Raw genomic sequence first — 18,449 nt, 5'->3', positions numbered from 1 at the left:
CAAACCACCAACAGGACTCAGACCAGAGTTAGCCTGTCAAACTCTCTAGCCATTGGGCCACCAGACCAAGGACCCATCTCCAATCTTGCCTGGGGGCCTGAAGGTGAAGTCCAGGTGATGCAGGCGGAGGGGGGCGGGGGTGGGGGGGCACTCTGGTGCTATGGCGCCATCTGGTGGCCATCTGTTCTAACATTCTCAGGCCTCCCTCTGCCTCCCACAGCAGAAGCCTGGTCTGCACTGGCCTGGGCCCCTTGCCAGCCTGATTTCCTAAGTCCTCTCCCTCACAGCACACTGAAAGGCACGATGGGGGGACTATCTCAGAGTCAGCCAGGGCCCTCACCCCAACTGAGACCACCCCACTCCCTGAAATCAGACACCTTGGTAAGTTAGTGGAACCAGGTGGCCCTCCATCAGCACCCCGCAACCCTGCACCTGGCTTGAGATCCAGGACCTCCCAGGCATCATTCACACTCCCTGGATTGAGGTAGGTTCCTTGACAGAGTCCCCTGCAGAGGAGGAAGAGGCTCAGGTGGAACAGGAGGAAGGAGGAGGTGGAGATCTCGAGAGAGAAAGGTACAGGGAGAGGCTGAGACCTGCCCCCACAGCACCACCACATTAATGCACTGCATTCATGACCAAAAGCCCAGCTTTCCAGAAGCCAAATTTCACCCCAGGCTGATTTACAACTCTGCACGCCCAAGATTTAAGGCAGGGGTTTCTGGGTCCAGCAATGTGCTTCAAACCAGCAAAGGGCACTCAGGCCCGAGGCCACCTGTCAAACTCTCCAGCCATTGGGCCACCTGATCATGCACAGATTGAACCTGAAATGTGGTGGCAGAACCTTAATCCCCCTCTGAGTCGAGGCACATTGGGCCACAGCACAGGAGGCACCAAGTACCCAAGTACCTCCTTGGGCCTCCCCCAAGCCCTTTGCTCTCTGAATCTGAGCCTGGTGATGTGGCCACGGTGGTGAGAGTAGGCGGGGGTCAGGGGAAGCTCTGCTGTTGCTCCGGCTCAGGCTGGTGGACAGAGGCCCTCACAGCAAGTCTCAGCCTTTCCTCTGCCTCCCACAGAGGAACCCTGCTCTGCTTGGGCCTGGGGCACCTGTCATGTGATTTTCTTACCCATCTCCCTATCAGCACACTGAAATGCACAATGGGGGGTGAGGGGAGTGACTGTCTCAGTCGGCCAGGCCACTCACCCCACCCAACTTTATCCCACTCCCCAAAATCAGCCACCCTCCTTTTAAGTCAGGACAGCAGGCTTTGAATCAGCAGCCTTCCTCCCCAGGACTCTGCACTGGCCTGGGCCACTTGCCAGCCTGATGTCCTTGCTCCTCCCCCTCCCAGGTGCACTGAGATACACTATGGGCAGGGGTATGACTCTCACAGTCGGCCAGGACCTCACCCCACATGACACCACCCCACACCCTGAAAACAAAGACCCTGCTTTCAATCAGCACCCTCCAGCCTTTTGACCCAGCTTGAAAGCAAGCACCACCCAACATTTGTTCATGGTACCTGTTTGTAAGTGTCTTCCTTTAACAGGTGTCTGGCAGAGGAAGAAGAGGCTCAGGTGGGAGGGAAGAAAAAGCTTGAAGAAATACAACAGTTATGAGCTCAGCAGGTCCCCCCAAGACCCCTGGTTTGACACAGTGCATTCACTACCCGAAGGCCAGCTTTCTAGAGCTCAACTCCATGTGGAACAGACCGGTTGTGGCAAACTGCATGGCCAAAAAATAATCCATGTATTTCTGGGTCCAGAGTTGAGCCTCCAAACAAAGGGGACAGTCTGTCAACTCTCTAGCCACTGGGCCAACTGGCCTTTCAGGAATTGAACCATAGATGTGATGTAAGAATTATTTCCCCTCCCTCAGAGGAGGAAAATTTGGCCAGAGAGTCCGAGGTACCACATACCAAAACAGAAGGCTCTGGGAACCTCCTTGGGATGCTAAAGACCCATCTCCAACCTTGCCTCTCAGCCTGAAGATGAAGTCTGGGAGCTGCAGGGAGGGGCGCCAACGGTGCTCTGCCGCCATCCGGTGGCCATCTGCTCTAACAGCAACTCCCAGCCCTTCCTGTCTCCCACAGCAGAACCCTGGTCTGCAGTGGCCTGGGGACCTTAGCAGTACTGGGGTGTATTGCGTGCAGAGCAGTACCCACAGCAAGCACACAAGTTTTTCAGTTGTTTCCTGGGCACCAGGGACTCTCTGCTCCCAGATTCCTCATGTCGGGCAGAGGACACGTGTCCTTTCAGGATTTTGAGATGGATTCACAACCTGGTTGGGTGGCAGTGTGTTTAGAATGCTTGAAGGATTCACTGGGTTTCAGAATGCCTTGTGTTCCTCCAGAGGCAGGGGCTGAGACCCACGGAGCATTTGTGTGTATTGTGAACTGGCCAGTGTCAAGCCCCTGACCATCAGTGTTTTAGGCAGGTGGAGAAAGAGGCTGGTGCTAATGAATGTATGGGGGACTTTAGTGGCATTATTTTGGGCGGCTGTGCTAATACCTGCGCATTTTTGGCTCAAGAGTCCTAGTGAAATTTCCTTCTTGCCTTTCTAGATGAGCCTGACTTTTCAGTGTGGCAGCAGGGTATGGAGGCCTGCCCCAAACCAGGTCTGATGAATTAAGCAGGGTTGATTGATATCATCAAGAATGATGTCGAGGAGTTCCCGTCGTGGCGCAGTGGTTAACGAATCCGACTAGGAACCATGAGGTTGCGGGTTCGACCCCTGCCCTTGCTCACTGGGTTAAGGATCCGGCGTTGCCGTGAGCTGTGGTGCAGGTCGCAGACGCGGCTCGGATCCTGCGTTGCTCTGGCTCTGGCATAGGCTGGCAGCTACAGCTCCGATTCGACCCCTAGCCTGGGAACCTCCATATGCCGCAGAAGTGGCCCAAGAAATGGCAAAAAGACAAACAGAAAGAAAGAAAGAAAGAGAAGAATGATCTCGTGGTGTTCCCACATGGCTACCTGGCCTAAGAGTCTTTTCTTGCCACTGCTATGGCTGTGGTAAGTGGCGCTTTGCGAGGTCAAACTCTGGCAAGACAACATCCCAGTGTCGCAGATGGCACCAAAATGTATTGATAAGTGAAAATAGATATAGAAAGGAATCATCTCAATTGATACAGACGTCAGCAAATACATGTATATATCCCTACACTGTAGATAAGGGAATTGATAGATAAGGCAGTTCTAGAGCCTCTCTTGACCCTATACCTCAGGTACCAGTGTTTTTTAAGTACAAGCCTGAGAATACACAGTATAGGCCTGTATTCATTTCCCGTGCGGAGAGTATCTGCATGCCACCCATCACTGCAGGAGCATAAATATGTAAGGAAAAATAAGAAGTAAATATTATTATAGAAATAAATTCATACGTGCTGTATAATTAAGTCTGGTTGGTTGTCACATTTCTAGGAAATCCTGACAGGATGAATGGAGCCAGTTTTACTGTCCCTTTTCTCGAGAGCCAGGAGTCTCAATCCAGACACCTCTGCTCATGGCTGAGCCAATTAGTTTGTGGGTTTTTTAATCATGTATTATTTCCATTATTAATGTTTTGCTCAGTTTCAGTTTAACAACATAGTGATCTTACTGTCAATGCACATGCATATTCCTTTTCTCACATTATCCTCCGTTTTGTTCCAAAACCAGTGTCTAGACGAAGACCCTGAGCTATGCAGCACCGTCTCTGTGCTTACCTGCTCCAAGGGCAAGAGTTGGACCTACTACCCCAAATCCCAGTTCTTCCTACAGCTTCCCCACCAGTCTGGCAACCAAATCCATGAGTTTCTTTTGTGTGAAAGGTTCATTGATGTCATTTGTTAGATTCTAGATAAGTGGATATTCCTGAGATGATTGTCTTTCTCTTTCGACATATTTGGCATAGTTCGAGAGTTTCTCTTTCCATCTACGTGGCTGGGAACGGCATTTTTGCTCTTTTTTTATAGCTGATTATTATTACATTGTGTATGTGTACATCCTGCTCCTAATCCAATCATCTGTCCGTGGATGGAGTGTTTCCATGTCTTGCTGCAGTAAATAGTGCTGCATGGACACAGCAGGGAATTTAACTTTTTAAAAAACACTTTCTGGACATATGCCCAAGAATGGGATTGCTGGTTCATACGGTCGTTCTCTATTTATCTTTCAGATTACCTTGATCCTGTGGTGCATAGTGGTTGTACCATTTTTCCTACATACCCGCACTGGAGGAGAGCACCTCTGTCTCCAAACTCTCTCCAGTGCTTGTTATTTGAAAAGGTACTGATGGCACTGTGAGAGGGGTGAGGGGGTATCTTGGTGCCACTTTGACTAGGATTTCTCCCCTAAAGCGTGGCGGTAATCATTTTTTTCTGGGGCTTGTTGGCCTTGGTGTACCTGTTCGAGGGAAATGTCTATTCAGGTGTTTTGCCAATTTTTCCATTTTGTTGTTGGTCTTGTTTTGCTGTTGGGTGGTACCTGCTGTAAGCTGGTCATTTTGAATCCCCAGCCTGACCTGGGATTTGGGATCTGGATCAAGTGCATGGAAGATGGTAAAAAAGGTGATATTTTGCTGAGAGCTGTGATATTCCCTGTGGTTTTTCTCACAGGAGGTTTCCTGTCACCCTGTCCTTTACTTTCCATATGAGACTCTTCTGTACTCTTTATACACCTGGACTGAAGAACTGAGCTAAAGCCAAGCCTGGTGAGTTAGGGCCGGGAGAATGAGGGATGTAAAGAAAGATCTCACTGAGGTCCATCCCAGCACTTTGGGTAAAAGAGCATTCTTTGTCTCTGCGGTGGATTTGGCAAATTATGCGGCTGGAAAAACTTCGAAGGAAAGACCACTCACACATTCTTCATGTGGAGTCAATAAAGTTAGAAGTGGTGAGGAACAGAGAGGGAAAATCAAAGGAAAAAGAAGGAAGACATCACAAATGTAGGAATCAGAGATGGAAAACTATGAAAAAATTGTTACATGCCTATACATCCATCTTCATAAATACATAAGGGCAGGGACCTAGAAAAAAGGAAGAAGGCTGTCATGACAGGCTGGGTCAGGAGCTGAGTGTCCGAATGCAGTGGCATTTTGTAAGTCGGCCTCAGGGCCCTGAAGGCCTTTGAGAGAGAAAGAGCCCACTTGGAAGGTCACTTCTTGGTATTTCAAGAAAGCGGGGAAGGAAATCCAGTGAAAATATTACCCATGGCCTATGCAGCCCTGGTGGCTGCGGAGCCAGAGTGGAAGACCTGAGAGTCGCTGTTACAGGGGATGTCCACAAGAGGGCCCCATAGTACATATCTCACCCATGTGCAGCTCCAAGGCTGCGGTTGCAGGCTCTGAGGTGGGGTTGATGGTGGGTTGAGCAAGTACCCAGAGGTTTTTCAGTTGTTTTGGTGGCACCTGGCCCTCTCTGCTCCAAGATGGCTCATGTCAGGCAGAGGACACAGGTGTCCCTTCAGCATTTTTGGACTGTCCCCCTGGTTGGGTGGCAGTGTGTTTAGAATGCTTGAAGGATTCCCTAGGTTTCAGAATGCTTCCTCTTCCTCCAGAGGCAGGATCCAAGACCCACAAAGCATCGCTGTTGTATCGTGCACAGGCCAATTTCAAGCCCCTGACCATAAGTGCCTTAGTTAGGTGGAAAAAGAGGCCTTCTATTTCCATGTGAGACTCTTCTGTTCTCTTTACATCTTGTATGAAAACCTGACTTAAAAGCAAGTCAGGTGATTTAAGGCAGGTACATTGATTGATATAAAGAAATCTCTTACCGAGATGCCTCTGGCTTCCTGGGTAAAATTTCTGTCTTCATCACTGTGGTGGGTTTGGTAAACTCTGTGGCTTGAAAAACATCGATGGCCAGACAGCTCATGCACGTTTCAGGTAGGTCAATAAAGTTAGAAAGGTAGAGGAAAAAAGAGAATGAAAAAAGATAGAAAGAAAATTGGAAATACTTTACAAATGAAGGAATCACATTTGGAAAATTAAGGAAAAAATTAATCATTACACACCTACACACTGTCTTCATAAATACATAAGTGCAGGGATACATAAAAAGGAAGAATGCAGTCATGGCATGATGGGTCAGGGACTGATTGAACAGAGTGGTATAGTGTAGGTTGGCCTCAGGGCTCTGAAAGCCTTTGAAAGAAAACAGCCCACTTGGAAGGGCACTTAGTATTTCTAGAAAGTGGAGGAAGGAAATCTAATGAGCATATTGCCATAGTCAATGCATACTTGGGGACTGCTGAGCCATAAAGGAGGAAAGCCTGAGAGTGGCTGTTAGAGCGGATGTCCACAAGGGGGCGCCAGAGCGGCTTCTGAATCCAGGTGCAGCTGCGAGTCCACAGGTGCAGGCCCAGAGGTGGGGTTGATGGTGTGTTGATCCGAACCCACAGCAAGCACCCAGAGGTTTTCTGGTTGTTTCCTGGGAAACTGTGACACTCTTCTCCAAGATGCCTCATGTCAGGCAGAGGACACAGTTGTCTCTTCAGCATGTTGAGGTGGTTTGCAAACCTGGTTGTGCGGCAGAGGGTTTAGAGTGCCTGAAAGATTCTCTGGTTTTCAGAAGGCCTTGTTTTCCTCCAGAGGCAAGAGCCGAGACCCTGGCAGCAACTGTGTTGTCTCATGAGCTGGACATTTTCCAGCACTTGAGCATAGGGGGTTTGGGTATGTGGAGAAGGAGGCTGGTCCTGATAAATGAATGGGGCACTTCTGTGGCATCATGGTGGGCAGCTGTGCTAAACCCTGTGATATTTTCACTCAAGAGACTTATTGAAATTCCATTCTTGCCTTTCGAGATGAGCCTCCCATTTCATCACAACTCCAGGTTATCTGGTCCTGATTGAAACACTTGGCAGGTATGATGAAGTAAGCAGGGTTGATTAGTATCATCATGACATGTCTCAGGGTGTTACCTCGTGGCTTCTTGGTTTAAGACTCACTCCCTGTCACTGCTGTGGCTGTGGTAAGAGCTGCTTTGGAAGATCAAACTCTGGCCAGACATCTCAGTTTTGCCGGTGGCACCCAAAGAAACTGATAAATAAAAATAGACATTGAGTAGAATGAGATTAAATGATAGAGAAGTGAATGAGCACATATACATATGTATATATGTATATTTATGTGTATATATATGTACATTTGTATATATGTATATTTCTACAGAGTAGTTTAGGGAATTGATAATGCTGTCTTAAAGCCTCTACTGATCCTAAGCCTAAGCTGGGATAGTTGGTTTTTTTTTTTTTTGTCTTTTTGCCATTTCTTGGGCCGCTCTAGTGGCATATGGAGGTTCCCAGGCTAGGGGTCAAATCGGAGCCATAGCCACAGGCCTATGCCAGAGCCACAGCAATGCGGGATCTGAGCCACATCTGTGACCTACACCACAGCTCAAGGCAATGCCAGAACCTTAACCCACTGAGCAAGGCCAGGGATCGAACCCGCAACCTCGTGGTTCTTAGTTGGATTTGTTAACCACTGTGCCACAGTGGGAACTCCAGGATAGTGTTTTAAGTACAAATCTGGGGATGTACAGGAGTTTGTTGGATTCAACTTTGGGGCAGAGTTATCTGCATGAACACCTGTGTGCCAGAACATTAATAGGTGTGTAAAAAATAAATAAAAGTGTTAGTATAGGAAAAAATTCCTACAGGTTAGGTAATTAGGTCTGGTCAGATGTCACGTTGCTAGGAATCCTTGACAGGTTAAACGGAGTCTTTTTCCCTCTTTTCTCAAGAGGCAGTCATATCAGCCGTGACACCTCCTCTGGTGTAAGCTCTTCCGGTGATTTGGGAATTTTTATTTATCATTCATTATTTTCCATTTTTACTGATATATGGTTCTCAATTTCACTTTAACAACAAAGTGATCTATTCATACATGTATATACACATTCTTTTTTTCATAGGATGCTCCCTTGTAATCTCAAATAATTGAATAGATATAATTCCCTGTGCTTCACAGCAGGATGTCAGTTCTTTCCCACTCCAAGGGCAAACTTTTGGATTTATACCCCTGAAATCCCAGTCGTTCGCATACCCTCCACCTCCATCTGTCAACCAAAATTCTGTATTCCAGTTCATGAGGTTTCTTCTGTATTAAGGTACTTTGGTGCCGTTTGTAATTTTCCAGATAGAAAGTGTATCCCACGGTAATTGTCTTTTTCTGTTGGACATATTTAAATTATTATGAGAGTTTTTATTTCCATCTATGATTCTGCTGTTAGAAATTTTCTCTTTTTTATGGATGAGTAGTATTCCATTTGCAAGTGAACATACTCTTCCTAATCCAAATATCTGTCGATGGAGATTTTGTTTCCATGCCTCGCTACTATGACTAGTACTCCATGAATATAGTGGGACAGTTAAGTTTTTTAAAAGAACATATTCCAGATATATGCCCCAGAGCGGGACTGCTGGGTCATAGGGTCGTTCTACATTTATTTTTGGGTTACCTCAGTCCTGGGGTCCATTGTGTTTGTACCCATTTACATAACCACCCACACGGTAGGAGGGCACATTCTTATCCACACCCTGTCAGGGTTTGTTACTCGTAGACGTAAAATGATGGCCATTCGAAGAGGTCTGAGGTGGTACCTCAGAATCGTTTTGCTTTGCGTTTATCTCCTAATGGGCGATGGTGATCAGTTTCTCCGGTGCCCGTTGCCCTCTGTCTGTCTGGTTTAGGGAAATATCTAATCAGGTCTTTTGCCCGTTTTTCAATTGTGCATGGAATTTGTTTTGCTGTTGGCTGGTGTCAGTTGTTGAGCTGGTAATTTTGAAACCCCAGCCTGACCGGGGCTTTGGGATTCGGATAAAGTGCCTGAGGGTTGTGCATGGAAGGTGGGAAAATGGTGATATTTTGCATAGCGGCTGTGCCAACCCCTGTGTTTTTCTCTCAAATGTCTCCTGATACTCTGTCCTTTTCTTTCCATGTGAGCCTTTTCTCTTCTTTCTATACACCTGGTAGGAAAACCTGAGCTAAGGCCAGGTCGGCTGATTTCAGGCCCCTAGATTGACATATATAAAGAAAGTTCCACCAGGATCCCTCCCAACGTAAATGATCTGGGTAAATGATCTGTCTTATCGCTGTGGCGGGTTTGGTAACCTCTGTGCCTTGAAAATCATCGATCAGTGGACACTTCACACTCGCTTCCGGTATATATATATTCCTAAAGACTAGCTGAGTTATTTGATAATGAAGGCAAACATCAAGGCTTTCCTGAGCCTACACCGCAGGTGGCCGCGTGTTTTAAGTATGAGCCTGGGGACATACAGCAATGGGATGGATTCATTTCCTGGTCAGAGTGTATCTGCATGCCACACATGGGTGCAGGAACATAAACAGGTAAACAAATATAAATAATTTATTATAGAAATAAATTCATACACACTTGGCCATTAGGTCTGGTTGGATCTCATTTTGCTAGGAAATCCTGACAGGTTCAACGGAGTCTGTTTGCCTGTCGCTTTTCTTAGGAGACGGTTGTCTCCACACAGACACCATCTCTGGTGAACGCTGAGCCGGTAATTTGGTGGGTTTTTTTTATCATTTATTATTTTTGCATTATTGCTTATTTACGGTGTTTAATTTCACTTTAACAAAGCGATGCAATTGTTCATGTATGTACATATTCTTTTTCTCACATGATCCTCCGTTTTTTCCAAAAATTGAGCAGTCGTATTTCCCTGTGCTTTACTGAAGGTCCTCATTGCTTACCCAGTCCAATGGCAAGATTTTCAGTCTACTACCCCCCAAATCCCAGTCCTTCCCACACCCCAAACTCCAGTCTGTCAAGCACAAATCAGTTTTCCAGTCCACAAGTTTCTTTTCTGTAGAAAATTTCATGGGTGTCATTTGTCAGATTCCAGATAGACTCGGTGTCCCATGGTATATGCCTTTCACTTTCAGACATATTTCACTTACTATGAGAGTTCCTCTTTCAATCTATGTGGCTGTGAATGGCATTTTTTTGCTCCATTTTATGGCCAAGTAGATTTCCATTGTGTGTATGTAAATCCTCTTCCTAATCGAATATCCTGTCCATGGACATAGAGTTGTTTCAGTCTTGCTATGGTGAATAGTGCTGCATGAACAAAGCGGGGCATTTAAAAATTTTTAAAGAGTGTATAAATCCTCTTCCTAATCGAATATTCTGTCCATGGACATAGAGTTGTTTCAGTCTTGCTCTTGTGAATAGTGCTGCATGAACAAAGCGGGGCATTTAAACATTTTTAAAGAGTGTTTGCCGGGTATATGCTCAAGAGTCCGATTTCCGAGTCATATGGTCCTCTCACATTGGTTTTTCAGACTGCCTCGATCCTGCGTCCGTAGTGGTTGTAGCAGTTTACGTAACCACCCAACTGTAAGAAGGTGCCTTCAGCTCCACATCCTCTCCGGGGTTTTTATTTGTAGACTTCCTAATGAAGGTCATTCAAGAGGGGTGCCTTTTGAATGTCATTTTGTTTGCATTTCTCTCCTAATAAATGATCTTTTTTTTTTTTTTCTGGTGCTTGCTGCCCTCTGTTTAACTGGCTTAGGGAAATAGCTATTCAGGTCTTTTGCCCATTTTTCAATTGGGATCTTGGTGGTGTTTTTCTGTTGGGTGGTGTTTTGGCTGTTGTTGAGCTGGTAATTTTGATACCCCGGCCTGACCTGGGCTTTGGTATTCAGATAAAGTGCCTGCGGGTTGTGCATGAAAGGGGATAATATGGTGATATTTTGCTCAGTCACTGTGCTAATTCCTGTGCTTTTTGTCTCAAGCGGTCTCCTGAAAATCCATCCTTTTCTTTATATTGTGAGGCTCTTCTCTTCTCTCCATTCACTTGGTTTAAATACCTGACCTAGAGCAAGGTCAGGTTAATTAAGGCTGGTAGATTCAATTATATAAATAAATCTCTCACCAAGATCCCTCGAGGATCCCTTGGTAAAAGATCAATCTTTCTCTCTGTAGTGGTTTGATAACCTCTATGTCTTGAAAAATATCGACTGGCCGAAAACGCACACATGCTTAAGGTGGAGTCAATAAAGTTAGAAATATGTCAAGAGAGAAAGAGAAAAATGAAAGAAAAAAGCAAGACTTTATGAATGAAGGATTCACAGTTGGAAAATAAAGAACAAAATCAGTTGTTACATACCTACAACCTATCTTCATAAATACATAATTGCAGGGATATATAACAATGGAAGTAGGATATCATGAAATGATGGGTCTGGAGCTGGGTGTTTGAAGTGAGTAGCATCTGTAATATGTTTGCTACAGGGCTCTGAATGCTTTGAGAGAGAAGTAGCCCAGCTGGGAGGTCACTTCTTGATATTTCATAAACCAGAGGAAGGAAACCCAAGGAGCATATTGCCCATGAATAATGCAGCTCCTTGGGCTGTTGAGCCTGTTAGGGGAAGAAGACCTGACAGTGGCTGTTAGAGCAGATGTCCACCAGATGGCCCCAGAGTAAGTTCTGGACCCGATGCAGCTCCAGGCCTGCAGGTGCAGCTCAGGCCACATCCAGCACCTTGATTTTGGTTTTGTTTTCTGAACACCTGTGACTCTCTGCTCTGATATGTCTCATGTCAGGCGAAGGACACAGGTGTCCCTTCAGCATTTTTAGGTGGATTGGGGCCTGGTGGGGTGCCAGGGGTTTTAGAATATTTGAAGAATTCACTGGGTTTTGAAGTGTTTTGTGTTCCTCCCGATGTAGGTGCCAAGACCCATACATCATTTGTGTTGAATCGTGGCCTGGCCATTTTAAAGCCCCTGCGGGTTGGAGGTTCAAGTATGTTGAAGATAGAGGCTGGTGCTGATGAAGGAATGATGGCTTCTGGGGCATCATGGGGGCAGCTGTGCTAATCCCTGTGCTTGTTTCTTTCAAGAGGCCTGGGGCATGTTCTTCTTGCCTTTGGAGATGAGCATCTCTTTTCAGTACAGTGCCAGGTTAAGGAGGCCTGACTGAAACCATGTCTGGTTAAGTAAGCAGGGCTGATTGGTATCATCAAGAATGCTCTCAGCGTGTTCCCTCGTGGCTGCCTGGCTTAATAGTCTCTCTCTGTCACTGCTGTGGCTGTGCTCAAACCTTTGATGTGTGATCAGACTCTGGCCAGACAACATTCCAGTATCACATGTGGCACCCAAATATATTTATAAGTGCATACATATACTGAAAGGAATGTGCTCAATTTATAAAGAAGTCAAAGAAAGCATATTCACATTCCTACAGTGTAGCTAAGGACATTGGTAGCTAAGGCAATCCTAACGGCTCTCCTGACCCTATAACTTGGGTGGCAGATTTTTTTAAAGTACGAGCCCAGGTTTGTACTACAGTGGTGTGGTTTCAGTTCCTGGGCAGACAGTATCTGCATCCAACAAAAGGGTGCAGAGCCATAAATAGGTAAATAAAAAGAAAAATGTTAATGTAGAAATTAATCATAAACCTATGAAATTCTCTGTTTTTGGATGTCACATTGCTAAGAAATCTTGGCAGGTTCAACGGAGACGGTTTGCCTGTTGTTGTTTTGATTGTTTTGTTTTTTTGTTTTTTGTTTTTTTCTGAGAGAGGCGTGATTCTGGACCCAGACGTCTTCTCTGGTGAATGCTGAGCCAGTCATTTTTGTGGGCTTTATAAAACCATCTTTAAAGTTTCCATTGGAGCTGATTTATTCTCAATTTCTCTTTAAGAGCAACGTGATACATTTGTACCTGTATATACACATTCTATTTTAAAGTTGTAGTAGTTTTATTTTTTCCGTTATAGCTGGTTTAGAATGTTGTGTCAATTTTCTGCTGTACGCAGATGACCCATTATCACGCTCCATTATAAGTGACCATATATAATTCCCAGTGCTATGCAGCAGGTTCTCATTGACGCTCCATTCCAGAGGCAATAGTTTGCATCTATTAACCCAAAGTCCCCCTCCGTCCCCCTCCCTCCCCCTTGCCAGCGGCACAGGTGTCCCTCAGGATATGGAGGTGGACTGGCAGTCTGGTTGGGTGGCAGTGCTTTTAGAATGCTTGTAGCATTCACTGGGTTTCAGAATGACTTGTGTTCCTGCAGAGGCGGGGACTGAGACACACACAGCATCTGTGTTGTATCATCACTGGGCCATTTTCCAGCCCCTGACCATTGGGGGTTTATGTAGTTTGAGGAAGAGGCTGGTGCCCACAAATGAATGAGGGGCTTTGGTGTCATTAAGGTGGGCAGCTGGGCTAATCCTTGTGCTTTTTTCACTCAAGAGGCTTAGGGAAATTTCATTTTTGCCTTTTGAGATGAGCCTCACCTTTCACTACAGCGCCAGGGTGTGGAGGCATGACTGAAACCAGGCCTGATGAATTGAGAAGAGTTGATTGGTATCATCAAGGACGCGCTCAGGAAGTTCCCTTCTGGCTGCCTGGCTCAAGATTCCCTCTCTGTTGGTGCTGTGGTTGTGTTAAGAGCTGCATCGGGAGATTGAACCCTGGCCAGACAACATCCCCATATCGCAGGTGGCACACAAATAAATTTATAAATTAAAAGAGATATAGAAATGAATGAGCTCAGTTGATAAAGTCCTTAATCAATACATATCTGCATTCCTAAAGAGCAGACCAGTGAATTGATAGATGAGGCAATCCTAAAGGCATTGCTGACACTCTAACTCAGGGGACAGAGCCCGATCCTGCTGTTGTGCAGAAGTGCGGTGGACTAAGTACCTAGGCAGACAGTATCTGCATGCCAAACATTGCCCCAGGACATAACTAGATAAGTGAAACTAGTAAATAAAATGCTAATACAGGATTATATTCCTACACACTAAGTAATTATAGCTGGTCTTTTTCACATTGCTAGGAGATCTTGACAGGTTCAATGAATTCTCTCTGCCAGGTTTTTTGTTTTTTCCTTAAGAGGCAGGAGTGTGGACATAGACATCTTCTCTGGTGATGCTGAGCCGGTCATTTTAGAATGATTTTATCATTTTTTTCCTTTACAGCTGGTTTATTGTGCTCAGTTTTTCTTTAACAGCAAACTGATCCCTACGTACTTGTATATACATACTCTTTTGCTCACATATCCTCCACCTTGCTCTGAAAAAGGGGACTAGATATAGTTCCCTGGGCTAAGTATCAGGGTGTCATTGCTTACCACACCAAGTGCAAGGTTTTGGATCTATCAACCCCCAAACCCCAGTCCTTCACACACCCTCCCCCTCCAATCCGATAACCGCAAATCTGTTTTCCTGTTCAGAGTTTCTTTTCTGATGAAAGGTTCCTTACTGCCATTTGTTAGACTCCAGATAGAAGGGGTATTCTTTGGTATTTTTCTTTTTTCTTTTTGTCTTTTCTAGGGCCACACTCGTGGTGTACGGAGAGTCCCAGGCTAGGGGTCTAATCAGAGCTGTAGCCGCCGGCCTACGCCAGAGCCACAGCAACACAGGATCCGAGCCGCGTCTGCGACCTACACCACAGCTCACAGCAATGCCGGACCCTTAACCCACTGAGCAAGGCCAGGGATCGAACCCGCAACCTCATGGTTCCTAGTTGGATTTGTTAACCACTGAACCACGACGGGAACTCCCTTTGGTATTTTTCTATCTCTTTCGGACTTCTTTCACCTAGTGTGAGGGTTTCTAGTTCCATCTATGAGGCTGTGGAAGGCATTTTTTCTTCTTTTATGTCTGAGTAGTATTCCATTGTGTACATGTACATCCTGCTCCTAATCCCGTCATCTGTCGATGGACACTGGGTTTGTTCCCTTATTTTGCTATTGTGAATAGTGCTGCATGTGCCTAGCTCTGCCTTTAACTTTTTAAAAGAACACTTTCCAGGAGTATGCCCGAGACTGGGATTGCTGTGTCATGGGTTGTTCTATATTTATTTCTTGTATTTAACTCAATTCAGTGGACCGCAGTGGTTGTACCAATTTAGATACTCACCTACACTGTGGGAGGGCATGCTCTACAGCACACCCAGCTCACCATTCCTTAACTGTAGCCTTTCCAATGATGCCCATTCTCACGGATGTGCGGTGGCATCTCAGCACCCATTTTATTTGCTTCTTTCTACTGCTGAGTGATGGTGATCATTTTTACAGCGCTTGTTGCCCTCTGAGTATCTGGACTAGGGAAATGCGTACTTAGGTTTTTACCCATTTTTCCATGGGGTTGTTGGCTTTATTTTGCTGTTGTGCAGAATCTGTTGTTGGGGTGGTGTTTTGGAAACCCCAGCCTGACCTGGGATTTTGGATCCAGAAAACGTGCCTGTGGGTTGTATGGAAGGTTGTAGATGGTGATGGTTTGGTGAGCAGCTGTGCCTCCCTGTGCTTTTCCCCACGTGGTCCCTGAAACCGGGTCCTTTTCTCTCCACGTGATCCTCTTTTGCTCTCCCTATACACTTGCTGTGAGGACCTCATCTAAATCCAGGTCCGGGGATTAAGGCAGGCATATTGATGGATGTAAAGGAAGCTCTCACCAAGATGCCTCCCTGCTCCCTTGGTAAAAGGTACGTCTTTGTCACTGTGGTGGGTTTGGTAACTTCTTTTGCTGAAACAACTTTAGTGGACCAACAACTCATGCACGCCTCAGGTGGGGTCAATAAATTTAGAAAGAAAGAGGGAAAGAGGGAAAGAGAAAAAAAAAAGAATTGAAGCAAGATTTTACTGTGTGAATGAAGAAATCTCTGTTGGAAAATTAAGAAAAAAAATCATTACTTACCTACACAGCTGTCTTCATAAGTACATAAGTTCCGAGATATATTAAAAGGGAAGAAGGCTGTCATGCCATGATGGGTCAGGAGCTGAGTGTTTGAACAGAGAGGGATGGCATAAGTTGGCCTCATGGCTCTGAAAGCTTTTGAGAGAAAAATAGCCCACTGGAAAGGACACGTCTTGGCATTTCAAGAAATTGGAAGAACTCCAACAAGCATTTTGCCCATGGCCAGTGCAGCCCTGGGGGTCGCTGAGCCAGAAATAGGAGGAAAACATGGGTGTTTCTGTCAGAGCAGATGTCCATGCCACAGTACTTTCTAGACCCAGGTTCAGTTCCAAGGCTGCAGATGCAGGCTCAGTGGTGGGGCTGAAATTGTGTTGGGTGGAAGCCACAGCAAGCACCCAGAGTTTTGGTGTTTTCTGGGCACCCAGGACACTCTGCTCCAAGATGCCTCATGTCAGGCAGAGGGCACAGGTGTTCCTTCAGCACTTGGAGGTGGATTGGCAGCATGCATGGGTGGCAGTGTGTTTAGAATGCTTGAAGCATTCACTGGGTTTTTGAATTCCTTGTGTTCCTCCAGAGGCAGGGACCAAGTCCCAAATAGCATCTGTTGGATCATGAGCTGGCCATTTTCAAGCCCCTGACCATCTGGGGTTTAGATACAAGGAGAAAGGGGGTTGTGTTGATGAGTGAATAGGGGACTTTGGTGGCATTAGCGTGGGCAGCTGTGTTAATCCCTGTGATTTTTTCACTCAAAAGACCAAGTGAATTTTCCTTCTTGCCTTTCAAGATGAGCCTCTCTTTTCAATACGGCACCAGGGTATGGAGGCCTGACCTATACGAGGTCTGATGAATTAAGCAGGGTTGATTGGTGTCATCAAGAAAGCTCTCACAGAGTTCACATGTTGCTGCCTGGCTTAAGAGCCTCTGTCAGTTCTGTAGTTGTGTTGGGAGCTGTATTTTGAGATCAGTCTCTTGCCAGACAACATCCCAATACTGTAGGTGGCATCCAAATAAATTTGTAAATTGAATAGATATGGAAAAGAATGTGCTCTGTTGATAAGTAAGTCAATGAATACATATGTATGTTCCTCCAGAGCGGCTGAGGAGTTAATAATGCAAAGCATAAAGTCCCTCCCAACACAACATCTCCGGTGGGAGAAGGTTTCAAGGACAAGCCTGGGGATGTACAGCAGTGGCATCAATTCAGTTCCTGGGCCGAGAGTAGCTGCAAATCGTAAACGGGTGCAGGGACATAAACAGCTAAATTTAAAAATTGATAAAAATGTTACTATATAAATAAATTCATACACCGTAGGTAATTATGTCTGGTCGCATATCACGTTGCTAAAAATCTTCACGGTTCAACGGAGTCAGTTTGCTTGTTTTGTTTTTTTCTCAAGAGGCAGGAGTTTGGAGCCAGACTCTTCTTTTGTGAACACTGATCCAGAAATACATGGCTTGAGACTGTTTTCCAGAATCGGCCAGGGGTGCCGTTTGACTCCTGGAACCCTCGGCTTCTGGTTGTGAAGGGTACAGGCGTTTACGACCTGTGTCTGCTTTGGGGTGGTCAGTGACCCTGTGCCTGTTCTCTCCGCAGTCTCCTCCTCCACAAGTTCATTATTCCCTCCCACCTGAGCCTCTTCCTCCTCTGCCAACCCCAGTGGCAAAGAACCCAGCCAAATCCAGCTAATGCGTGGAAATTCTGGGTGATCCTTGGTTGCAAGCTGGTTCCAGGGCTGAAGGGTGCTGCCTTATTCAAATTCTACACACAAGAATTCAGAAGGGGTGTATTTTGTTTGAGGTCAGGGCATGGGTTTGGGTCAGTGTGGGGGTAATTGCCCTGGTGACTTTAGCTCGTCATAACCCCACCTATGCGTATTTCAGGAGGCAGAGAGGGAGAGAAGGAAATTTCACGGGCAGGAGCAGCAGGCCGGAGCAGAGCAGGGCTCCACTGAGGGAGGCAGAGGAAGTGCTGGGAGCTGCTGTTAGAGCCCATGTCTCAACAGATGGCACTAGGGCACCAGCAGATTCCCATCTGCAACCTCCCTGGCTGGACCTTCAGATTCAAATATAAATTTGGATTGGACTGGGGAAGCTAAAAGAAGGGCCCAGAGCTGGTACTGGGTTACTGGGCACCTCCAAGTCTCTGGGCAATTTGTCTCATCTCAGAAAAGCCATCATAGTTTTGTCATCACTTGTCAGGTTCAATTCCCACATGGCCCAATGGCTAGGGAATTTGACCGGCTGTCTTGAGTCTGAGTCTCCTCTGTTTGCTTTTGCTTTTTAGGGCATCACTCACAGCATATGTAAGTGCCCAGGCTAGAGGTCGAATTGGAGCTAGAGTTGCTGGCCTGTACCACAGCCACATCAACATGGGATCCAAAATATGTCTGCGACCTACTCCACAGCTTGCAGCAATACCAGATCTTTAACCCGCTGAGCAAGGCCAAGGAATGAATCTGTAAATTTATGGTTATAAGTTGGACTCATTTCCACTGTGCCACTGGGAACTCCTCCTTTGATTGTTTGGAGGCACAACTCTGGGCCCAGAAACACTTGGCTGGCTTTTTGCCCGTACAGTTTGCTAGGATCGGGCTGGTCCGTGTGAAGCTGAGCTTCCCAAAATATGTCTTTATGGTGGTGAAAGCGCTGTGGCATCCCAGTTGTTTGGGGCACAGGCTGTGCTCATACCCATGCTCTTTCTCTCTAAGATTTCCTCACCCTTTTCCTTCCACCTGAGACTCTTCATCCTCTGCCAGACACCGGTTACAAGGAAGCTACTTGCACCCAGATA

The 18,449-nt window shown here is 46.1% G+C and overlaps 1 protein-coding gene across 13 annotated transcripts in view; it reads left to right on the top strand.

The window, feature by feature from the left end:
• LOC110255247 (uncharacterized) overlaps positions 1-18,449 on the top strand; it is an 80,737-nt gene that overhangs the window by 32,493 nt on the left and 29,795 nt on the right. The window lies entirely within an intron of this gene.

This window comes from Sus scrofa, chromosome 12 (assembly GCF_054392235.1).
Source record: "Sus scrofa isolate SSC_HxYL_T2T_F1_AM1 chromosome 12, Sscrofa_HxYL_maternal_Yorkshire_Landrace_v2.0, whole genome shotgun sequence".
Lineage (NCBI taxonomy): Eukaryota > Metazoa > Chordata > Mammalia > Artiodactyla > Suidae > Sus > Sus scrofa.
Note: the sequence above shows the minus strand (reverse complement) of the source record. Positions and strands in the feature narration are given on the sequence as shown.